The sequence below is a fragment of the Natator depressus genome, chromosome 5, assembly GCF_965152275.1.
Source record: "Natator depressus isolate rNatDep1 chromosome 5, rNatDep2.hap1, whole genome shotgun sequence".
Lineage (NCBI taxonomy): Eukaryota > Metazoa > Chordata > Testudines > Cheloniidae > Natator > Natator depressus.
The window spans coordinates 7,403,070-7,427,468 of NC_134238.1; positions in this window are offsets into that span (position 1 = coordinate 7,403,070).

Sequence of the window (24,399 nt, forward strand, 5' to 3'; positions counted from 1 at the left end):
GGACAGAGGACTGATACTCCATCTGTATGCAGCTCTTGTGAGAATTCATGTCTAATTAGAGTTGTTACAAAATAGTCACAATAAAACCCCAATCTGAGCAGAATTCATCTTGCTTCCTGCTTTGTTACAAACTGGAAACCCAGCATGAATTCATGAAAAGATTCAGCAAAGTTCCCAAAGTTTCTGAATAGAGGAGATTATATCCAAAATCCGTGCAACTCATAGGTTCACTTGGATTCACTATGTGGCTTTGAATGAGTTTTGCTTTCCCTTTTGGGGTCCATATGAACAATAAACTCAACAAATATTTGGGATTGCAACTCCACACAATCCAAAACCACAGGAAACATTTGCACAACCCCCCCTACCCCCACTTCATTTCTCAACACTTAAGCAGCTTGAAGATTTTGACCAAATGGAGAGACTTCAGCAAAGAGAAACCAGAAAGATTAAGGGGGCTAGCGGGACTGACTCAGAAGAAAAGATTCAAAGAGTTAATAATTGTAACTAGGCCAAGCAATAACTAAAGGAGGAACATATTGTACAAATATCCAAATGTTGTGATTGATCTTCCCAGGACAGTGGAAAGTAAAAGCACCATTTCTTAGACATTTAAAATGGACTAGGTAAAGCAGTGGGAAATCTACTGTCGGAACAATCCTGCACTATCAGATATGATGGAGGAGATGACCTAATGGGCCTTTTAAATTTCTGAGTTCTATGATCCTAAACTATCCCAGGATTCTGTGTAGCTTGGCAGTATATCTTTAAGAAGGTCCAATAAAGGTGGAGGAGCATGAGGAGTGCATATTTTTTTCAACTCTATTAGCAACGGGCTCTCCTGGTCACTTAATTGGAACTATTAAAGAAATAAAAGGATGGATTCGGTTGCTGGCTTATGGGCACATACAGAGTCTCTCCATTGTCCATTACTGTCTGAACCCCACATTCTCTGCAAATTAAATCCCCCACAAAATTTATCCAAAATGCTATGGAGTAACTTTTTCTTTCTTTGCCTCCTCCCGCACCATGTTTCTTTACCTCTATCTGCCCTCATGAGATGCCTTTTCCTTTTTAGTCCTCCATTTCCGCCTGAATGCTTCTATCAGACATTACAGTTTCTTTCTTGGACCAGCTTCTGCTAGTGAGAGAGACAAGCTTTTGAGATTACACAGAGCTTTTCTTCAGATCTCTGTGTAGATCAAAAGCTTGTCCCTCACCAGCAAAAGTTGGTCCAATAAAAGATATTACCTCACCACCCTTGTCTCTCTGATATCCTGGGACCAACATGGCTGCAACTACCCTGCATACTATAGCTTCTGTCATCTGAGATATTAACGTACCCCAGGAACTATCAAGGGGAAGTAAAATACCAGAGCATTGAAGCAAAAATGATTCCTCCAAGCCAGAGTGATATGGAAGTGTATATGTGTGTGGTACTGTGTGGTGTGGGATCAGTGGGTGGAGGAGGGTGAAGACTGAAGAGAAGAAGTGAGACCGCATTGGTAATTTTAAATTACAACCCCACAAATGCAAACCAGGAAGGGAACAGAATTTTAAATAGGCTGGTAGATAACATCAGCTCATTAGCAGTTCCATTACAGCTTACACTGATTTGCTTTCTCTCTTAGCACAAAAAAAAGAAAAAGAAAAAAAAAAGGTGGTGTGAGTGTGTGTGTGTACAGGAGAAAATAAATTAGACAAACAGAACCCAAGTTGTTTTAGGACAGTCTGAAAATTTGCAGTGCAACCTTAAACATAGTGAGTGAAGTTCTTTTAAATTTGATCATCCTAAATGTTGAGTTTAACCCTACCTTTTCACTTCATGGGTGAAATCCTGGTCCCATTAAAGGCAATAGCAAAACTCCCATCGATTTCAAGAGGGTCAGGATTTTACTCCATGTTCCAAAAACATTGGTCAATATCAAGAACAATTCCAGAGATCTGAAGCCTCCTGCTTTACTTCTAAGCCTGATCCAAAGCCACTGAAGTCAACAGAGAGTCTTTTGTGGGCTTTGGATCAGGCCCTTAGCTGATGGTAGCTGAGGCAGGGAAAGAGAATCTAGGATCCTGTGCATTTCTTTTTAAAATGTGTAAGAATCCTTGATGCTCTTGTAAAAAGCTCTGTGATGAAACAGCAGAAAAACCTAGGGTGAGAGAGATTAGAGGTGTTATATTAGTAGAGTAGAAATCTCTTCCTCCTTCAGACCTTGAAATATCCATGCCTGCTAACAGATGCTACAGTCGAAGGTTTGATAACTCTGTTTCCATTAGGAAACTACTAAGGCCTTTTTGCCTTTGTCTCCTTGATAAAGGGTCAATATATATGAGCTTAATAAAATGAAGGCTGAATGACAGCTGCATGCAATATTAAAGCAAGATCATCCAGAGAGAAGGAAAGTATTGTGGACAGCACAAATGTGAATATCAACATGACTGGATTTGATAGGACACTCAAAAGAAGAAGCGATGAGGTTTCAAAGATAATATCAAATCCAAATCATAATAATAAAAAAAATACATAAAAGGACATAAAACTGGTATATTGCATTCTCAGGCACTTTATGGAGATGTTTATTTACTTGAGCCTTTAAACACATCATTTTTAGGGACTTCTTTAAACTTTATATTTCACAAAGCTGGCCAGCTGTGCACAGTCTGATTACACTGCCAGAGCCTGCACTAAACAGTAACAAATGTGACATGGCACGGAGATTACCAGAGCTTGCCTTTTGTTTATCAAGTCAAGCTATATGTTGGGTTATGTGTATAGTGTGTCTAAAGGCTTAACACTGTTACTAAAGGTTGTACTTACTCACCTGCATAAAGGGTTTTCAGACCTACTAAGCATCAGTATTATCATAAGCATGACTGGGCCGATTCTCTCCTGCAGCTGAGCTCTGCGGGGCGGAAGAGGAGCTGGGAGATGGTGTCAGGAAGATCATTGTTAGACCAGTGGAGGGGCATCTGTAATATACACCAGTGACATAGGGCCTGCAGTGAACCAAGACAGTGGAGGAGAGAGGTATTGGAACTCAGCTACACCACATCGCCTCAGTTCCCACCAGTGTAAACGTGGAGTAGCTGCACCAGATACTCTCCCCTGGGTATTTCAGGAAGAAGAACATAAATACATGCTTTGAGATTTGGCCAGGCCACCAGAGTTTTATACCTCACCCAAAAACCAGTATTATAGGGGATTTTGCTGATTGTAGCAGATTCTTCCCCCATGCATGCCGCCCGAATGCAGGCTGGCATGGAGCAAAGACATAAAAGAGCCCGAGTAAATAACAAACAATCTTTAAATGTATGAACAGGGTGAAAACGTCTTTATCCCACCTTAGCCGAGGCACTCAGGAGACCACAAGAGTTTGTATTTACTGCACACCTACTTGACGGAAGCTAATCCATATGCCATGCAGTCACGCTGATCCATACCAGAATGAACTTGCCTGAAAGAGAGGAGATGGTGTAGGAAAAACTACCTTTGAATTTTTGAAGAAGAGGCTCCTCCCCAGGGCACTCAGTGGAGTAGTATTCAGTAATTGGGCATGATATACATTAAAATTCAGTCATATGAGTTCTAGTTCTAATGTGCTATTTTAACTTCTATTCCTTGTGCAGCATTATGAGGGAAAATCTTCTGTAAGAGTTACTTTAGTTTATGATTTGCTTTACAAATGTAGTCGCCTTGCATTTAATTGTCCTACATTATTACATTCCATATTCCTAGTTCCTGCTTCCGTACGAGACCTTGAACAACACTCTGTCATAATTCCCCTCAATAAACATGTCACATGATCCTTTCCCTCTCAAGCTGCTTTAAAATCAAATTCATGGTTGTCCCATGCTCCGCACTCCCTCGTACAAGAACCAGATCCTTACCTGGTATAAACTCGAGAAGTATAACTGAGCTCAATGGAGTTTCACCAATGTACACCAGTACAGGATCTGACCCCATCAGTCTTGAGAGCATCAGAGAGGATAACTGCACTTACATGGTATATTAGTTTACCCTCAAAGGGTGATATTAGATATTCAGTGGTGAATCTCCACTGGCAATATGCCTCACCAGTCTATTAGAATTATTTTGGGGTGTCAACAGGCATGTGAACAGGGGTGATCTGGTGGATATAGTGTACTTGGACTTCCAGAAAGTCTTTGATAAGTCCTCACCAAGGCTTTTAAGCAAAGGAAGCAATCATGGGATAAGAGGGAAGGGCCTCTCATGAGGGTTAAAAGGCAGGAACCAAAGGGTAGGAATAAATTATCAGTTTCACAGTGGAGAGAGGTAAATGGTGGGGTTCCTCACGATCTGTACTTGAACTAGTGCTATTCAACAGGTTCATAAATGATTGAGAAAAGTGGTAAACAGAGAGGTGGCAACATTTGCAGACAATACAAAATTACTCAAACTAGTTAAATCCAAAGGTGACTGCAAAGAGTTACAAAGGAATCTCACAAAACTGGGTGACTGAGCAACAAAATGGTACAAGAAATTACCAGGTTAATGATGGAGCTGCACTGGTGGTGACTCTAGGGCCTGAAACTTAATGCAGCTACCTCTGCAATAATGGATCAGATTCTCAGCTGGTGTAAATTGGTGTAGCTCCATTAAAATCAGTGCTTGACTTGAATGGAGCTATGATGATTTACCCCAGTGGCTGTCTTTACTTCTTTGGCCTGCTTCTTCGCTCACTTAAGTTGGTGTAAATCAAGCGTGACTCAGCTCAAGTCGGAGAAGTTATTCTAGTGTAAACCAGGGTAAGTGAGAGGAGAATCAGGCCCAAAGCACTTGACCAAGGACAGCAATTGTCACTGTCCCTATGTTACGGATGAGAAACTGAGGCACAGCAAAGTTAAGTAACTTGCCTAAAGTCATATGTCAATCCAGTGACACAGCCAGGAACACAGCCACCACATCAGATGCCTTGTCCACTGGACAATGCTGCCCCACATACAGAGCCCTGCGCGGATAGAAATGTATACCCACGGATGCAGATGTCCTCGGATATAAATTGATATCTGCAGAACGACAGGGCTCTCCCAGGAACCGCGGCGGAGAAAGGTGCAGAACATGGAGCTCCTTCTCGCAGGAGCCAGCACCCCGCACCCGCAGCTCCTCTGGCACAGCTGTGCTGCCCCTGGCCCTGCCCTCATCCCTTCCACACAACTGTAAGAGTCTCCTGTCTAGGGGTGTGCGCGCTGCTTGAACACAAGAGCGTGAACAGGGACAGCTGCCGGTGAGCCTGGCGCCGCTGGGGGCAGTACAGCCACGCTGGAGCAGCTGCTGGTGCTGGGCACTGGCTCCTGGGAGCAGCGGCCCCATGTTCTGCTCCTTTCACCACGGCGGTTCCCGGGAGAACCCTGCGGTTTCACGGATACCGATTTATATCTACGGATATCCGCATTTGCGGATATAAATTTGTATCTGCACCAGGATCTACCCACATGTCCTAGAGCATTCATGGGGACAAGGGGGCTTTGGAAGTAGCCTGCTACACCTCCTGGTTTCTTTTGATTTATTCTTTCTTTCAGGAATGGCATTATATGTTGCTCTTTCCATTGGCTTTGGGAAACGTGCCTCCGTTTTAATAGTGCTTGACATGTTTAACAGCCAATGTAAACTATGCCTTCACATTGATTATATGCACTTTGGACAATTTTCTTTCAGTAAGGCTTTTATGGCAGGAATAACATGCATCTAATTTTTCTCACTGCAATGTAGTTACATCCTGTAGGGCTTTGTGGTACATGTGCACATCACAACACATTTGGCTTCCTTGACAATAATATATTTCGGGTTGGAAGAAAAATGAACCATTGCATGACTCACTTTAATTTTGTACACTGGGCTTATTTCACCCTTTGTAAACTTTATATAGCCAAGCCCAGAATTACATGTAAAATGCCAACTTGATATATTTTTTCCTACCATTTAAAGTAATTTGAGTTCTGAGTGCATCCAGAATTTATTGGCTGGAGGCAACTAGTCTGTTGTCAAGGATAATGGGTCCCTGAGTTGATCCAGATCCTAGAATTTATTTGGGAATTTTTCTTTTCAGAATGAGAGAGATCAGGATCTCTGCTTTTTTATTTGGCTTGATTGCAAGTCTTAATCCTGTTTCTGTTGGACAGGTGTATGTGTCGGAAATCCAATCATCAGCGTGGCAATCAAAAGAGAGATTCAAGGACTAAATATGCATGCATAGCAAACTACCTTCTCATTCTCTAGAACTGGGGGGCAGATTTCCAGCTGATGTACATTAGCATAGCTCCATGGACCTCAATCCAGGATCTCACCTTTGTTTTCTACTTTTGAGACTGAGTTTGTTTGGTTGGACAGTGTAGAAGGAAGCTTCTGCTCTCCCTGGACTAGACTCAAAGGCTATGAATCCTACACCTTACAGAAGGACTAAACCCATTTGAATAAACAAAGTTTATCAGTATAGTGGCACTAAGAGGAAGCCTTCTCAATGCTGTGATGAAATATTGAAGCTATTCATGATGCTCTACTGGGCCAAGTAGCCTGGGTGAATAGAGAATCAAAGAATATGATGATAGACTCAAGTTATAACCAACACAAGAAATTTGACTCTATCCCTCACAATCTAGCTGGGACTGGGCCCACTGGATAGTGAAGGAAGAATTAAATGAAAAGTCACCGAAGGAAAAAGCAGTGTCTTATGGGCAAGGATTTATAGAATACTCTGGTGCCTGAACTATGGCTGATTCTAATCTGTATAAAGCAGGGGTGGAGGTGGGAAGACACCACCAATCAACAGTTCAGTAATTTGCCTGATAATAGAAAATTAAAGAAGTGGAGAGACAAGTAACAGCCTGAAAAATTCATACAGATTTGGGTCTGATGTATAATTAGCCACAATAATTAAACAAAACAAAACCAAACGAAAAAAAAAGAAAAGGTCCAAAATTAATGGCATCAATTTAGAGAACAAAATCATGGAAATACACTGCAAAAAGGCAGAGTTTATAAAAAGACTTAGATAATGGGGGAAAGTCATTTAAAAAGCCAGCAAAGAACTCATACTCCGAACAGTAAAAAAGTTTTGATATGATTAGACAAGCATCTGTGACTTTGCTGTCAGTGCAGGTTGTAATGTGATAATGAAATGAAATTGATGTGCAATATGCTTGCACAGTACAAAAAAACACCACACAAATATATACAGGAAGGATGGGCCTGAACCACATTCAAGAGGTAAATGTCAGGAAAATCCTTATCTGCAACCCAACTTTGTGTCTTGGGTCCATCGCTTGTCTTCATGGGACGTTCCTGTGTGGAAAGTCAGAGTGTGAATCTACCATGCACCAGCTCCATAGTAATGTCTCATATGGTCATTATTCCAGCATATTGATTCTCTGGAGTGCACTTTGGCTATGGTAGGAAACCAAAGCATGCTCTGGGACTCTTACTGCATTCTAGAGTCACAACTTGGCTTGCCGCATGGCAACATTTCATATAGACAAGCCCTAATATGCAAAGTACTTTGCACATACAGTGCTGGAATTTCAGAGATATTGCACGCCAGAAGTTCAGATGGTCGTCAATGGGAGTTGTGGGTGCTCAACACCTCTGAAAATCGGGCCAGGGTAACGCAGAACAATTGCGCCTGTAACACATGATACACATTCAGCCTCGCTGTTTTCTTGTGAGAGCCAGTCAGAGAAAAGTAAGTGACTTTCCCAAAGCCACACAGGGAATCTGTGGCTGACCCAGGGAAGGAAACATCATTTCTGACCTGCCAGTCCTCTGAGTTAATGGCTGCAGAACATGCCTGTTCTAGTCTGTGCGGTTTTGTTTTTCTTTCTTGTTTAGGGCTAGACTGTACTCTTGTCTGACCTGGCCACAGAGGAGTAAGAGCCAGTGAGGCACAGATCCTCAAAAGTATGTATGTGCCTAACTCCCATTGAAATCAATGTGCGCTAAGTGCCTCAATACTTTTGAGGATCAGGGCCTAAGCATGCCCCATCCATTCTCTGCTCAGCTGAGTAAAACCTACCCAGAGCTTGGGTACAGGCCTGGGGCAGAGCACAGTTCCTGATCTCCAGATGCTTCCCTCAGTGAACAGGGGTGACAGCACAGAGGGCTGAGGAATGGGTGGATCCTTCACTTTGCTCCCACCACTGTGAAGCCCAGCCAGGAAAAGGTGGGGGGAAATAATCAGCACCCTTCAGTAATTTCTGTCATTTCAGTAATTTACTTCCCCAAGGAGCAAGGGAGAACCAGAGAAGAAACTGTGCGCTCCTGGCTGTATGCTGCCCCTTACTGAGAAAGTGATCCTGTTCTTCTGTGGCACAGAATCATTTAGTCTCCTGAGGACTGTAATCCTTAAATTTAATTCTGGCTGTTGGGCTTGCTGTGTGGTTGGCTAGGTTGTGTGGCCTGTGAGATACAGGAGGTCAGACTAGATGATCTGGTAGTCCCTTCTGGTGTTAAACTCTATGTATAAATTGCACCAACCTAGGAGTACATCCAGGGGGCACCCTTTAAGCAATATTCTGCCGCAATATTCCCTCTCTTTCTCAGGTTCTGAGCAGGGGCTAGGCTTCTGTTCTTCTTCAAGGACCTTTTCTATTCCTTCCCACTGAGATCCAACAGGCCACCTTTTACCAGCCCTAAAATACATGGTTGGGGAAAAATAATGAGGGGGGGGATTAAAACCACTTTAAAATAATTCTCTGTCTACAGTATCTATCTATCCATCTATCTACAGTATGTAACCATCTATCTATATATCTATCATTGAGGAATAAATGAGAAGATATGAAAGAACATAGCCCATCAACACTGAAAGTGCTGTCAGTAATGATTGATCAAAACTAGATTTCCTACTTACACTATTAGGTAGTTGACTTGAGTGAGAGCTATTTTCCTTCCAAAAACATCAACAAAAGAATCCAGATGCTGTCAGAGTTATGAAGCCAGCCCTTAGCCTTGAGAGATGCATTTCCCTACCTTTACTCAGAGAGCACTTATTTCTCATTGAGGATGATATTTAAATTGGAAAAGGATGAAGATTTTCTGTTGTTGCAGTCCAACTCTTTCTTAAACTGACCATTTTGCTCTGGACGGCTAATCTTTGGAGGTGATATCCACTGCAGTTGGGTGAATAGCAGATGTTTTGGTTCAGTTGGGATTTCAAAAAGGTGGAAAAACTATTTCATGTCTGACAGAAAATGAAAATGTTTGCAATGTTCAGAAAACCTAAACGTTGAAAACAATGTTTGAGATGAAATTAGATTATTTGCTTTGATTTCAACCATTTAAAATGATTGAAGTTTTAAAATATTGATTTTTAAAAAAATAAAATTAAAGGAAATTTGGGAACAAAAGTTATATCTGACCAAAAAGCCAAACTGTTTCTTTCTGAAAATGTCAACAGAAAACATTTTGACATTCTCAGAATTTTTTGTGTTTTTGTTTTGTTCTAAACAAACAATTTGGTGAAACTGACATGCACTAAGTGTCATCAAATCTGCAATTCACTCCCCCTGCCCCCGAAAAAAACTTAGGCTGAAAAATTTCACCCAGATCCAGTATTTATCATCTCTCACATGATATTCATGCTGAAGTTGTATAATTGCTATTTGTAAGCACTTTAAGGAAGGCATCTATATCATGAGATCTTTTGCTGGTGATAATCAGCATATGCCCATCTATTTCAATTGAACTGTGCTCACTGTCACCAGAGAAGGGCCTGGGATCATATCTTTTATCTGTCTGCAAAGTAGAAAATTATGGCATGATATAGTGAATAGAAATAAGCATTCAAATTCCTTTCTTTATTATCAGAAAAAACTCTTCCAATATATTTCCCTAATGTGATGGGGGTGTATATGCCACACAGGACCTGAATGGGATCCTGTGGACCTGAGATGCCAACTATCTGACCATGAAGCCCAGCTGGGCAGAAGTAGGCTGATTATTATAAAGAGAGGAAGTTTGTGGCAGATGGGGATGCAGGGAGGGAGTCTGCAGTTACTCTCTCTGAGGACAGCGGGGGAGGTGATCTGGAAATCAAAGTGGGGAGGGGAAATAAGCCCCGAAAGAAGGGTTAACCCAGAGAAGTTGTGGAGAAGAAAGCCTGAGCAGGAAGGAGTCTAGGGAAACAGCCGCAAGGGGTGGGACTGTGCAGACCTTTGCTTCCTGTTATAGGTTCCCTGGGCTGGAACCCAATGTAGAGGGAGGGCCTGGGTTCCTCTCCCAGCCACTGGCAAAGTGGCATGAGCCCAGAGTCAGGGGATTGAGACCTGAAGCAAGGTCTTGGAGTTATTGGTTGGGCTTTTGTTTGTTGAATGTTGTTACCCTGAAGGGAGCGGATGTTAATACTGGTTTCAGAGTAACAGCCGTGTTAGTCTGTATTCGCAAAAAGAAAAGGAGTACTTGTGGCACCTTAGAGACTAACCAATTTATTTGAGCACAAGCTTTCGTGAGCTACAGCTCACTTCATCGGATGCATACTGTGGAAACTGCAGAAGACATTATATACACAGAGACCATGAAACAATACCTGCTCCCATCCCACTCTCCTGCTGGTAATAGCTTATCTAAAGTGATCACTCTCTTTACAATGTGCATGATAATCAAGGTGGGCCATTTCCAGCACAAATCCAGGTTTTCTCACCCCCCCACCCCCATATACACACAAACTCACTCTCCTGCTGGTAATAGCTCATCCAAAGTGACCACTCTCCCTACAATGTGCATGATAATCAAGGTGGGCCATTTCCAGCACAAATCCAGGTTTTCTCACCCCCCCCCCCCACACACACGCACAAACTCACTCTCCTGCTGGTAATAGCTCATCCAAACTGACCTGTCCGGAGGACTGAGATACAAAAGAGAGACTACCACAGCAAAGGAGCAACTGTTAGTAGGGGGCACCAGACGAAAGAAAGTTGCTGTGCCATACCTGGACACAAGTAGGCGCTCCTGCCTTGGGTGAACCCCTTTACACTTAATAATGGTTTTTATCTTAGTAGGGTTTATTTTCTATTCAAAATATCATTTAATTCTTTAGTAAATTTGATCACTGATCAAAGGTGTCATACTGGTTGCCCTGTGGCCTGAAGTCCTTTCATTAATCAACACATCCAGGTGTAGCCCAGCATCTCACCATGGATTCCTTCCTGGCGATGAACCTCAGCCCTTCCTCAGGGATATGAGGGTAGGTCGTTCTCCATGTCCATTCAAAGTTTGGCCTCTCTGCTGATAATGATGCAAAAGGACACTCAGTGTGGTGGTGGTTTTCATGAGGAGGATGTTAGAACGGGACTCCAACCTGCCCATAGAGAGGGAGCTGTTGTGGAAAAGGCACTGAAAGAGGACTCCAGGGATGGGGCCTCACTACCATGCTCTGCTACATACTCCTCATGTGACGTTGTGTAAAACACTTTATCTCTCTGTGGTTTGCTTGCTCCACTATGGGATTGTGAGGCTTACTTCATCAGCGTTGGGAGGGGTCTGTATACACTGACAATGAGTGGCTTAGCATCGCCTGTAAATACACTCAGTCCACATGGGCTGCTAACAGCTCTCAGAAAATGACAACTTTCGGTCAAATAGGGCCTGATCCAACTCTCTCCCCTCCAAGTCAATGGAAAGACTCCCATTGTCATGCTTTGGAGCAGATCTCAATTACTGACCTGAACTATATTCAGACCGGCAGGCTGGAGGTGAAATGGTCCATGTGCTCTATTCTCTCACATATCTTCCCTTATTAGAGGGTCAAATTGACCAGTTATGCAATAATGATGACTATGCAAACCCCTATTTTGTGGAAGGGGTCTGGGACATATTGTCCCACCTGCCCCTCACTCCCGCTCTCTTTCGTTTTCATTGTACCCTGCAGTTTCAGAGCAGGCAGAGCAAAAATCCAGAGAGCATACTGAAGGATTTTTGCAGGAGGCTTAACGCCAGGCTCATTTTGCTAATTTGCAGAAGCATTTTTTGATTTAAAACAGAAGGATGGCATAGCCCTGGGAGAAAACTCTCATCCACTAATGTTCCTCCAGGAGTGAGTTATGAGACGATGCCTCAGGTGGGTTAGAGACGAAGGTTAAATCCTAAAGCGCTAATTTGTTGAAAAGGTGAAGGTAGCTAAAGAGCGAAAGTCAAAAAAGTCAGCAAGCTGGGTCCACGGTGTCTTCTCACCTCAACGTGCGCAAGTGGGCCATTAAGAGATCTCCAAAAAAAGAAGAAGAAATGTCTTGGATGAAATAAAGTGGGGCCATTTCCTTTGGAGACATTGATAGAGGGCATACCAGGAGCTGCTGTGATGAGAAGCTCAGAAAAAGGCAAATTCGCATCTCTGCAAGCTGTTAAGAGCTTTCCTGGTGAAATGGCCATTTTAATTCGAATACTTGAGAGAAGAATACTAAAGTAGGTAGAGTGACTTTTAATCTTGAAAAATAAGGGGACTTCTTTGGGCTAGTTTCGTGTCCATCACTAGTCAGAGGCTTAGTGGCCCAGATCCCCAGTTGCTGTAAATTGGCAGAGTGCCAATGATGTTAATGGGGCTACACAGATTTACACCAGCTGAGGATCTACTCTGGTATTTGTTTCATGTGTGGGACTCAGGCTTAGAGGACAGGCAGCAGTAAGATCATCTGACAACATTCTGAGAGCGGCCACGAGTGGTGGAAAGGAAGCTAATGCACCTCAGCTCTGAGGTGAGGGGAAGGAGAGCAAGCCCCCCATCCCCTAAGCACTAAAGGGACCACTCTGTTACAAATCATTGGCCACTCAGGACTTTGTGGATGTCATTGTTCTGTGCTCCATGCCCATTTGGAATTTCACAGCGGCAGCAAGGGATAAATTATATCTTAAATTTGTTGAAAAGCATAGGACCCTGCCACTTGCGCTAAAGGAGAATCTCCATACACGGTTAGCGTCAGAGCATCTCTGACACACCATTAAATAGTTCTGATCCCAGTACAGCTGCCCTCTCTTCCTGTTTCCTGAATATCCTCCTCCCACTCTCATCTTTGCACCATCTTCCATGAGTCCCTTTATGCTTGGAACTCCTTGTGCACTACCCAATCATTCCAATCCCTTACTGCAGAGCCTTCCACTTGGACTCTAGAGCCAATGATCCACCACCATGGGACTGCCCTTGGGCTTTGGGTATGGGTAAACCATGCTGTGTGCCTGACTTAGATTGCATAGTGTTTGAGGGTAGGGATTGTGTTTTCATCTCGACTTGTGCAATGTCAATGCTCAGTAAATATGGCTACAATAAGAAATACACCTTCACATAGCATAGGGAGCCTGACCCAATGCCCACTGAAGTGAAGAGGAGTCAGATAAGGCCCAAAGATATTCTGTGGAATTCACTTTGGGATCCTTTGAAGTCAATGGGTGCGTCACCATTGATGTCAAAGAGAGCATGACTGACCTGCAGGAATCCATGCACTCGGATGCTGAGGTTGGATTTAAAATAAGACAGGAATTCCTTTTGGCCATCAGTAGCTGTTTGCACTTATGCATGCTAAGAAAAAACAAAAACAAAAACAAATCTCATTCTTCAGGGCATTAAATGTTCCTGCAAAGGTCAATAAAGGTTCCCTCTGTGCTCTTCCCATCAACTACTGCATTGCTCAATTGGCTAGATAGATTATGGGGATTTTTCATCTTCCTCTGGTTGATCAAGTATTGACCACTGCATGGTACCCCACACGATGGACTGATGTATTTGTATAGTGACCTAAGCACATGTGAGATGTTAAAAATATAATTGTAACCCACATTTGGAGTTTGCCAGCTCCTGGAACTCTGGGATGAGCCTCTAGAGGTCCTACCTTATGCTCTACAATAATAATGGCTACCAGAGCCCTCTGACGTCATTTCCCAGCAAGCTTGTGTAGTGCTGACATGCCCCAGTCACCGGCAGTTGGGATCAAACCTAGGAACTATGGAGTTTAACACATGAGAGTCTACTGCGTGAGCTAAAAGACACCTCTCTCTTAGCCCAGGTTGTAGCAGGTTCATCAATCTCTACGTGGTCTAGATGCCACTGCAGGGGACAGAGTGCTACACCAACCAGACATGGGTTACATACTCCCCCGGGCTGGAGAAGCAGATCCCAAGCTTCAGAGATTTCCCATTTGAAATCCCAAACAAGCCCCCACTTGTGACATCGACAGATCCCGGTCATCAGCAGCTAGGATAAAATCTGGGATCTCTGGAGCATAACTCACTCCCTAGAGTCTCTACAGCCTGATCTAAAACATACATTTCTCTTAGCCAAGACTGTAGCAGGCTCATCAATCTCTAGCTGGTCTGACTGCCACTAGAGGGTGACCGAGTGACACCTGAAGCAGACATGGGTTACACCTGGAGTCAGGGGGTCAGGACAGATTGACGAGAAACTCCTGCAGAGGCCAATAGGGAGGCTACTGCATGGAGTGCTCTGGACAAGCAGTTTGCTGGGCCAATGGTGAGCCAGGGCTGCTCAGCGCCTGCAATGGGAGGGGACAGTCTGACTCAGAGACAAAGAGGCTTTGTTTCAGTTTTAACTTTAGAGAGATTTCTGAATTTCTTGGTAGCTGGGAGAAAAGCAGAAGAGCTCAGGGAGTCTCTGGTTAACAATCCTTCCCCACAAAGGGGGTCTTCTCACTGCTGTGAGATCTAGTGTATGAGGCAGGCAGTTCCAGCCCTGCATAGACCAGCATCAAGAATGGCAGAGACCTGACCAGGGGCTGGTAACCAATCAGCAATCGAGACCTCCCCAGGACTGCAGGCCCAGGAGCCAAGGGAGGACCCTGCCCCACCCAGGGGCAAAGTCATTGACAGAGGACCCCTTTTGTTGTTGTTATTTAAGATGGCCAACTTTAAAAGTGATGCAGCACTCATCTCTGGACTCATGGCGAGTGTACCATCTCCCCTGAAAGTGCCAGAAAGGGAGCTGGGGGTGGGAAGAGTCCTGAGTGATGGAAAGTGGGAATCTGTTGAGCTGTTGAGATGTTTAGGACTTACTAGTTCACTCCTTCCCCAGATTCTCTTTTCCTGCTCCCAGTCAAGTCCCCTTGTTGCTGTGGGGTATGTCATTTCTTTGGTGGCAGTTGTGTGGATGTACTTTATTGTTTCTTCTGTACAGGGTTTTCTACTCCTTGCCAGGAGTGATAGCATTATTCACTTACCCCTTTTGACCTAGCCACAGTGAGGAGTCACCTTGGGTGGAGGTAGCAGGGGTGACAAAAGAAGAAGAGAATGAAGAAGGAAGGACGAAGGATGGAAGAAGGAAGAAGCCATTGCAAGTAGCAAACACCAGGGGGTGAGACTTGAGCCACACTTCAGGGGAGGGGCTACATAAGAAAGTCCCTTCCCCAAAGGTCTTGCAATCTCATGTGTACATATAACAAAAGAGGAAAAGCAAATCCCATGTTCCTCTGGTCCAGACATTCTATTTCCTATTAAGGGAATCATCATTTCTTCATTAGCTTCTTCTGGTTTGTTTTGTCCCTAAGGCTTGGTCTATACTAGAAAGCCAAACCAGCTGAAGTGCTGGCAGTTCTGTGTGTCCACATGCTGATTTGTTTTATGAACCAGGGCAGATTTACCCCAGGTTCAACCAATGGTTATACATTCTGGGTATTAGTCCACAGTTCCTGGCAAAGCAGTGGATTATAACCTCTGTGGGATGATATTGGGAGGAGCATTTGAGCTATTTTGGCTCATCCACATCCAGACTGGGTGAACTCACTACAGTCTGAAATGGCCGAGACTGCAATGGTTCTTAAACCTCCTCAAAACCAAGACCCTAGATAACTTTTTAGAAGCACCTGAGTGATTTAGGATCCCAAATCCTATTTTCAGAAGGGAATTGGGCACTTAAGAACCTAAATACCATTGAGTTTAAGTGAGACTTAGACTCCTAAGTGCCAAAACCACTTCTGAAAATGCCTCTTAGGCTCCTAAACCACGTAGGTACTTTGGGAAATGGTTCCCCTCTCCTATGATTGGAATTAGTCCCAGTTCAACCACCAGTGGCTAATAACCAATAGAACTGTAGCAGCACAAACTCCAACTGTAGCGAGGAAAACTCCTATTTGCTCACTGGCTGAGCTTAACCAGGTTTCAAACATGGGTAAAACGGCAGGGTGCAGCTATACCAGTTGCTGGCCAGAAGTGGCTGAATCCTAAGAATGCACAGGAACCTAGAAAAAAGAACAGGATTACTTGTGGTATCGATATAGCATCCAATGAAGTGGGCTATAGCCCATGAAAGCTTATGCTCTAATAAATTTGTTAGTCTCTAAGGTGCCACAAGTACTCCTGTTCTTTTTGCGGATGCAGACTAACACAGCTGCTACTCTGAAACCAGGAACCTAGACTATCCCAGTCTGTTCTTAGAATGCTTGTAACTGTTTGAAGCACTTCGAAAACATGCACACAGAAGCATTTTAGGGGGTTAGACTGTCTCAGAACAGTAAATTTCTTGAACATAGGCAAGACTTCTATGTTAGCGAAAATAGATCTGTGCATCAAAGACACACTGGACAGCTTAATATTGCAACAGTTATGGAGAAAGATAAGTTAAACTTTGTTTCTGTTGGGAGTGATGTTAGAAATCTAAGGGGGGGAATAGAAATGCTACCAGTGAAATGTTTTGCAAAGTGGGGAAAAAAGTGATGTAACCAGTTTTGTGAAACACTACAGTTAAACACACTGTACAAGTGGGTAAATTAGCTGTTTGATATTCCACTTGGGTGAAATCTTGATTTCGGATTACTTAGACAAGTTAGAGGTCTTCAAGTCAACAGGGCCTGATGAAATACATCTTAGAAAACTCAAGGAGCTGACTGAGGAGATATCTGAGCCATTACTGATTATCTTCGAAAAGTCCTGGAAGATGGGAGAGATTCTGGAGGACTGGAAAAGGGCAAATATAGTGCCAATCTATAAAAAGAGAAATAAGAACAAGCCGGGGAATTGCAAACCAATCAGCTTAACTTCAGTATCTGGAGAGATAATGGAGCAAATAATTAAGCAATCAATTTGCAAACCCTAGAAGGTAATAAGGTGATAATTAACAGTCAGCATAGATTTATCAAGAACAAATCATATCAAACTAACTTAAAAGCTTTCTTTGACAGGGTAACAAGCCCTCTGGATGGGGGGAAGCAGTAGATATGGTATATCTTGACTTTAGTAAGGCTTTTGATGCTGTCTCACATGAGCTACTCATAAACAAACTAGGCAAATACAACCTAGATGGAGCTATTTTAAGGTGGGTGCATAACTGATTGGAAAACTATTCCCAGAAAGTAGTTATCAGTGGTTCACAGTCAATCTGGAAAGGCAAATGGAGTGGAGTTCAGCAGGGATCATTCCTAACTCTGGTTCTGTTCAATATCTTCATCAAAGATTTAGATAATGCATAGAGAGTACACTTATAAAGTTTGTGGATGATACCAAGTTGGGAGGGGCTGCAAATGTTTTGGAGGATAGGATTAAAATTCAAAATGATCTGGACAAACTGGAGAAATGGCCTGAAGTAAATAGGATGATGTTCAATAAGGACAAATGCAAAGTACTCCACTTAGGAAATAACAATCAGTTGCACAAACACAAATGGGAAATGACTGCCTAGGAAAGTGTACTGCCTCCAGGGATATGGGGGTCATAGTGGAGCACAAGCTAAATAGGAGTCAACAGTGTAACACTGTTGCAAAAAACAAACAAACATCATTCTTGGATGTATTAGCAGGAGTATTGTAAGCATGACCGAGAAGTAATTCTTCTGCTCTACGCCACACTGATTAGGCCTCAACTGGAGTATTGTGTCCAATTCTGGGCACCACATTTCAGCAAAGATGTGGATAAACTGGAGAAAGTCCAGAGAAGAACAACAAAAATGAGTAAATGTCTAGAAAACATGACCTATTAGAGAAGATTGAAACAATTGGGGTTATTTTGTGTGGAGAAGAGAAGAGTGAGAGCAGACATGATAACTATTTTCAAGTACATAAAAGGCTGTTACAAGGAGGAGCGAGAAAAATTGTTCTCCTTACCTTCTGAGGATAGGACAAGAAGCAATAAACTTAAATTGCAGCAAGGGCAGCTGAGGTTGGACATTAGGAAAATCTTCCTGCTTCTCAGGATGGCTAAGCACTGGAATAAATTGCCTAGGGAGGTTGTGGAATCTCCATCATTGGAGATTTTTAAGAGCAGGCTAGACAAACACCTGTCAGGGATGGGCTAGATAATCATAGGATTGGAAGGGACCTCAAGAGGTCATCTAGTCCAGTCCCCTGCACTCAAGGCAGGACTAAGTATTATCTAGACCAACCCTGACAAGTGTTTGTCTAACCTAATACTCCTGCCATAAGAGAGACACCTTACGGTCTCTTCCAGCCCTACAATGCTATGATTCTATAATCAATTATGATAAGACACAAAGTTTCCAGTAAACAGAAGGCTCAGATTCTACTATGTACTTAAGTTTATTAATTAAGCTGCCTTAAAAATTATAAAAAACACAAGCAAATGCCTGTTCCAAATAAGAATCATCACTTGTCTTTGTCAGTCTGGTGCTTCATTCTTTCACAGAATTCACAAGTCATAACATGTAAGGGATGAACCAATGGCTTTTGCATTTCCTGGTTGACTTTGGACATGTAACCTGGTCTCTCTCTATGCCTCGGTTCTAGAGCTGAGCAGGAAATGGTCTCCTATCCCATGAACATTTTTAAGATTTTGATTTTTTTCCATCCGCTAAAGAATTTGAAATCTCAAATTTTCATGAATCAAAAAAAAAAAAAAAGAAAAGAAAAGAAGAAGAAGCATGGGTTACTTGAAGTGTTTCATTTTTTGATCATCTTTGAGACTTTTTATTATAATTAGTTTAAATTTCAAAACAAAAAGCCATTTGAAACTGGAAAACATTTTTATTTCTTTTTCACAATGTGGAAACAAAATGTTTCAACAATGAAAACTTTTTTTTTAAATGAGTCATACATTTAATCAAAACTGACCCTTTCCAATGTAAATCTGCAATTTAGAGGAATCAGCATTTTCCAACAAAAATATTTTATCGAAAAATTTGCAACCGGTTTGACTCACTTCCTTTGTTTAGAGTGGAAAACATTGCATTGTAGCTATCCTCAAAACATGTATTATAAACCCAAGAAATTCAGATTTAAGGCTAACCTGAGAAGGAATCCAAACGTGAAGGTATGAAAATACATCCAAACAACCTTAACTCTGCCCTACAATGACACCACACAACTTTGTGCTACTTCCTTTGTATGTCTTGTTTGCTTAGATACTGATCCTACAAAGACTTAGGACCGTTCTAAACATTATGCTCCCCTGTTTACTGTAAGGTGTAAATTGTCATAGCTCTGACTTTAATGGAGCTATGGCAATATATACCAGCTGAGGATCTGTCCCTGTGAGTAGTCCTAATGAATTCAGCTGAACTTCTCATAATATTTATATTTATATATATGCCAATACTGGGGCGTTCAATTGTAGGGTCTTCAGGGCAGGGGCAATTTCTAGCTATGTGTCTATACAGTGTCTAGCACAATGAGGCCTTGATCCCAGCTTGCGGCCCTTAGGGCATGTCTACCCTGCATCTGGGAATGAACCTCCCGGCCCAGAGTCTGCAGACTTGTGTTCGAGGATCTCGTAGTAGCACTCAGAAAATAGCCGTGTAGACATTGTGTCTTCGGCTGCAGCTCAGGCTATGAAGCCTGGGGAGGGGAGCTTGAAAGCCAGAGCGCCAGCCCATGTCACAACTTTCTACACAGCTATTTTATAGAGCTAGTGTGATCCTCACTGGTACAAATCTGTTGTCCTGGACCGGGAGGCTTGCTCATAAATGTAGCATAGACATGTTCTTAGACCCCATAGGCAAATGATTATAGTTTACTTATTGCTGAGTGAACAAGACCACTTGCATAGTTCTTCTTGCATGACTTATGAAGAGCGAGGCGTTAGAATACCTTAGCACAGTAATTTTCAACCTTTTTTTGTTTTGTTTTTTCATTTGTGGACCTCTCAAAAATTTCGAATGCAGGTGCAGACCCCTTTGGAAATCTTAGACATAGACTGCAGACCCCTAGGGGTCTACAGACCACAAGTTGAAAACTGCAATATGGTAAGTGGCATTTGCTACTTGTGTTTATTATTATTGGTATCATTATTTATTTATTGTTATCTTCTAAAACAGCTTAATCAATGAACTCAAGCAAGGAGTCGAAATTGAGACTTCTGTTTATAGGGAAACTTTTTAGATTTATTTTGGCCATCAGTAAGTTGTGCTGGTGTCTGCGCTCTGGAAGAGAAAGAAATGGAAAATGGCTTGATCGGCTTTTGTTAGCCATTTGATGCCTCTATTTATTTTATTTTATTTACAGTGAGCGTTGGAAACAAGAGAGTTGGCAGGTTTCCCTTGTCTGATGTCTTTTGTGCATCTGCGTAAAAATAAATAGATTATGCTGTATGAATTCAAACTCAAATATATGGCCAAAGTAAATTTTACTTATGGATATTGATTGTATTGATCGAAACCTCCTTACAAATTCCCTAGTAAGTATAACAGAAGTGTTATCACTTGGCTAGGGAAAAGAGAAAAAAAAAACCCAAAACATAGAATGAATTCCAGCACTGCCTGTTTTACTTAATGGAGAACTGAAAAGCTTTTATTCTGCTGAGAACAGTTGTGGATTCCTTGTGTATTTGTGTGTGTGCACAAGGCTTTTTTTTTTCCCCCTGCAGTAGTTAGCAAAATCCTCGCTTGACGTTTGTAGATTATCTGTACAGTTCTGCCTACACTTCTGCACCCAAAATGAATTGCAGTTGTCAAAATTAATAGCATAGTTAGGAGCCTGATCCTGTACCACAAATGTCAGTCAGAACTTTGCCATTGACTTCAATGAAAGCAGAGTTAGACAAGCATGAAAATCCCACCCTAGACATCTATTGTTAGCACTCCCTATCCATTTTGGACGTAAAGATGCAAATGTGATTGTTTGGAGGTACAAAACTGTACAGCAAAAATGATGGACAGCTGAAGAACAAGCTGAAAATCAAGCTTTATACTTAGACTGGGTCAGATCCTCAGCTGGCAGAAATCACAGCTACACCAATTTACAACTGCTGAGGGACTGCCCTATTCTTTGTTTAGAACTGACAATAGGCCCAGCAGAGCATAAAACACAGAAATAGAGACAGTCCCTCCCCAAAGAGTATACAGTGTGAAAAAGACACACAGATCAGACAGAAGCACTGAGAAAATCATAACAGGGCATATACATGGTAGGAGGTGGATCCTCAGTGGTGTAAACTGTCAATGGGGCTATGACTGTTTATACCAGCTGAGGGTCTGTGCCTAGAAACTCAGTTCTTGGAAGATGTCAGATTTTAGGTGGGATTTGAAAGGGCTTTGAAACTGCATTATCAAGACACATACAAAACCAGGTTTTTCAAAACAGTTTAAACTAATATGGGACCACACACACTGATATGCATTAATTGTAGTTGTGTGGTGTCATTGTAGGGCAGAGTTAAGGGTGTTTGCATGCCTTGACTCTGCATTTTCATACCTTCACATGTTTGGATTCCATCTTAGGTTAGCCTTAAATCTGAATTTCTTGGGTTTACAATGCACGTTTTGAGGATAATTGCAATGCAGTGTTTTCCACTCTAAATTAGTGATATGTACTTTCAGTCAACTTCATTTTAACATATTTTTTGTCTGGGAATTACTGTATTACAGTAGCACCCAGAAGCCAGAACTCCATTCTAGGTGCTGTACAGATACATAATACAAGACCCTCTCTGATTCAAAGAGGTTTGCAAATCCAAACAGACAATTGGCAGGAGAAGACAAGTATTGCTATCCTCATTTTGTAGGTGGGGAACTGAGGCACAGAGAATTTAAGAGAATTGCCCAAGATCACTCTGTGAGAGGGTGAGGAACTAATCCCAGAATGCCCAAGTCCAGTGCCTAAGCCACAATACTACCCTTCCTCTGCACAATATGCTTATGGAAAAAGAATTTGAGAGACAAGATATTTATAAGGCGCAGTCTAAATGATTCTCCTGCCCGTGTAACTCTTAACAAGTATTTAGTCATTCTGTGCCTTATTTACCCATCTGCAAAATGGGAGCAGACCAAAGCTTGTAGGCCCAGATCCTCAAAAATATTTAGGTGCCTATTTTCTGTTGATTTCACCAGTTAGGAGCCTAGATTCCTTTGTTGATCTGGGCATAGTTCTTTTACAGACAAACTGACATTGGAGTCAGTGGGTGTTTTGCCTATGTGAAGATTGCGTAAAGCCTCTATTACAACTCAGCGATTTGGAGGGCAAATGTTCTACATGTGCTGTTTGACCTCTACAGTTGAGGATTTAAAACTTTAATTATAGGAACTACAAGATGAGAACAGATTTTGAGTTAGCGACTTTTTCTGAATAGATATGCAGACTCCAGGGGGAATAGCGATTTGCAGGCTCACTGAGGGAGAAAAAGGATGTCCTTTCTTTCTGTCCTAGGTGTGCGGCAAAGGGGGCTGGATGCCGTTCCACAAGAATAAATCACTTCTTAGTCCAGGCAAGAATTTGCATCAGAATATTTGAGAACTGAAAATTTACCAACAGGAAAAAAGCAGGGGGGGGCATTTGACTCCTTGAGGCCATATCCTGAAAAAACTTCATTGCAAGGAGCTCTCCCTGGATTCTTTCGCAGCTGACTATGCAGAACACTAGTAGGATAAGGCCATTAGGTTGTATTCTCCATGACAGCAGGGACTATTACTCCTCCGTGTCCTGGACAGAGCTGACACTGGATAAATTACATTAGTACGACTACTCATGTCTTATCTCCAGTGTGATCTGGCTCCCATTGAAACCCATGGCCAAATTCCTGCTGACCTCAGTGACTGCAAGATAGGGAAGTTAGGCTTAATTAGTTATGTTCCGAAAGTGCTCAGATGTAACATGCTACATAAAAGTATAATATTACTATCCTTAATGGAATCTAATAAGGTACACCATAATTAATGCATCAAAAAGAGCCACTCACCCACCCAAGATGATGATGGTTGCAATTTAGCTAGTTTGCATTGTTCTTTCCATAAGCTTTTCTGGATTATTGGCCACTGATCACCCACTCTGCCCCAATCAAGTATGAGAACTTAGATCTAAGCATACACAGAAAGCTAAGGGTCCTGCTCGAATAATTATTAGCAATAACACTTTGCCCTTCTATGCTGTAGTCCATGTGTAGATCTCAGCGGGTCTTGTAAGTAGTTCTTAGGCTTACAACACCCTGGCAGAGTAGTTCAATATTACCAGCCCCATTTTATAGATGGAGGAATCTGTGGCAGAGGGATATTAAGTGAGTTGCCCAAAGTTACACAAGGTCTGGAGCAGAGCCAGGAATTCAACAAAAGCCCCCAACCTGTACATTATCTAGAGCATTTGATTCACCCCATCTCGTGCGTTCATGTGTACTTTGCACATTTTCATTTTTAGGCGAGGGCAGGTGGCATTTGCAAGGCATAAGCCCCATATTGTCATAGCCTGAACATTCCCACAAACAGAACTTCTCCAAAGAAACATCCATGGTATACACCTAAAAAAGGGTCAAAGTAAAATTCTGGTTAGATGTCACCACAATGTTAGAATTGAAGTTTTTCCTCACTATTTGGCAAGCTCTGATTATGTGAATCCTCTAAATCAGCAGCAAGCTCCTCCTATCAACAGCCCTGGTCTCAGACTACTTGACTTAAGTTGCCTTCTAGTTGGGGTGACAGATGGCCTTTTAACTCCTTTTCTGTCCTCAGGAGACAGCTAGCTTTTGGGAGTGGGGGGATATGGGTTGGCTCTCTGTTGATACATCTGATCATTTACATATTCCTAAACAGGGCAAACTGGTTTGGCCGGTAAAATAAGAAATACCTACCACCATCATCACCATCACTAGAGCTCAGTAGTATTCAAATCAGGGCTTGATTTTATATGGACACATCTACAATTACATGAGAGAGGACAGGGTTTAAGATTAACCTCCTAGTAAAGATTAGTTGGAAATTTCTCTTAAGAGCAGGTTATTCCACAATTGCCCACTTCCTGTGAAGCATCAGGTAGCAGCCATTGTCAAGGACAGGATATTGTACTAGGTGGACCATGGGTCTGATCTGGTGTGACACTTTGTCTGTCTTGGTGAGATTTCCGACAAAATGGTTCAAACTCAGGAGCTTTGGGTATGGATAAGAACCCAGACTTTTGGATGCTTATCTGAAATGAAATGTCAGACTTATTGGGATTCCTCCATTGTTACAGATTAAAAAACTCCTGTGTAGTATTTGGATTTGTCCACTGTAAGACTGAAACATACTTAGCTTTTTCAGTTTTAAAACA